The following is a 1616-nucleotide window of genomic DNA, read 5'->3' as shown; positions in this document are numbered from 1 at the left end:
AACTAAGTTAAACCAGCCAGCACCGCAGCGATGGGTGACCACACGGGGAAGTTACGGTGCAGGCAATAGCCGATCTCAGAACTGTGGGGAACCCTCAGAATTAAGTTTCGAGGCATAATTAAAGACTTATTGAAGTATAATTGACATTAGAAATGTCAAAAAAAAAAATTAATAAATTAGTATAAAGAAAAATAAAAAATCAAGAAACAAATAAAAATCGGTATTACTGAAAAATTGGGAATATAACTCGAATAGGGACATTTTGGTCAATTGACACCTAGAGTTGACTTTTGACCTAAATGTCCATGAAAATAAAGTGTCACGACCCAACCTTTGGGCCGGACTGGCACTAGGACCTGGGCCAGCTTAAAGCCCCCAAGGCCCGTAGTAAGCCTAACTATTCCTCAAATCCATAACCAGGCCCACAATTTAGGCCCAATATGCATATAAAATAATTTAAATTAAACTGTTATAATAATATTTTGAGCCAATTTAACCCAGAAATTTTCAGAAACTAAAATCAGGGGAGCCCAGCTCAACCCTGTTGCCTCATTTACAAACTGTTTAAATACCATACAAATCTTCATTTATTAATCTCAAAAATTTAAATTAACACAATTTCTAACAAGGTCCACACTATTACTAACACATGCGGAGTTCTAGATTTTAAATTTAGAAAAGATAGTAAAACAATTAAATAATCGACGTTAAACCTGCGAGGAAGAAAACAGGTTGCTCTGTAAAATAACTCCTCCTGTGGCCTGGAAAAATATTGAACAGGAGTGAGCGTTCGACTCAGAGAGTAAAATATCAATTTTAACCATAATCTCTATAACTACCTAAAGCTAATGCACCCTGTAGAGTGAAAATGCAATATCAACAACAATTGCACATCATAACATCAAAAAGGTAATTTGGAGCACTCACACACCCAATAATATCAATCATAATATATGGGAGCTGATCCCCTATACAGCTCTCTTAATTCCAACTGTGCCAGCGAAGAACTCAGCTCGGACTTCCACTTAATAACCAAATCGGGGTCCCAGCGAAGAACTCAAGCCGTGTCTACCCCAAAGGACCGGGTCCCAGCGAAGATCTCAAGCCGTGTCTACCCGTCCTATCCATAGTCCACACCACATCACACGCACGCCAATGCACACACACTGCTCCAAATTACCACAACAACATACATGGCACTTTCACAGTTATGAATGCAACATAAATCGTGCCTAAAGTTTATCTATATAGATATATGCATAGAAGTGAAGCATGGGCATCCTTGAACATATAATAATAGTGAAATTACAATTAAAATTAATATTTTACTCACAGTACACCGATGACTATTGTGGCTGCTGGATGCAGAAAAATGGCTGACCTCGATCACCTAATAATTAAATTATAAATTTATTAGTACTAAGTTAGAATAAAACTCTAAAGAGGCAATAGACAACCTAATTCATGCCGGAAATCCGGCAGAGTTTCCCCTATACCTGGGATCTACCTAACCTGCAAAAAGGCTCAAATAACACTTTTAAATTCTCAATTTCCACAATCACATCTCATCAATATCACATGGCCCTTTCTGGGCCCCCCAAATCAGACAATACTCA

The 1616-nt window shown here is 37.9% G+C and overlaps 1 long non-coding RNA gene across 1 annotated transcript; it reads right to left on the bottom strand.

The window, feature by feature from the left end:
- Nucleotides 1-569: 569 nt before the first annotated feature.
- LOC131176917 (uncharacterized) lies at nt 570-1398 on the bottom strand. Its single transcript, XR_009146726.1, has 2 exons — nt 1334-1398; nt 570-761 (listed from the first exon to the last, which is right to left on the bottom strand). It is a non-coding gene; the product is annotated as an uncharacterized LOC131176917 (long non-coding RNA).
- Nucleotides 1399-1616: the final 218 nt, after the last annotated feature.

This window comes from Hevea brasiliensis, unplaced genomic scaffold (assembly GCF_030052815.1).
Source record: "Hevea brasiliensis isolate MT/VB/25A 57/8 unplaced genomic scaffold, ASM3005281v1 Scaf274, whole genome shotgun sequence".
NCBI lineage: Eukaryota > Viridiplantae > Streptophyta > Magnoliopsida > Malpighiales > Euphorbiaceae > Hevea > Hevea brasiliensis.
The sequence above is the reverse complement of the archived record's forward strand: the minus strand, read 5'-3'. Positions and strand labels throughout refer to the sequence as shown.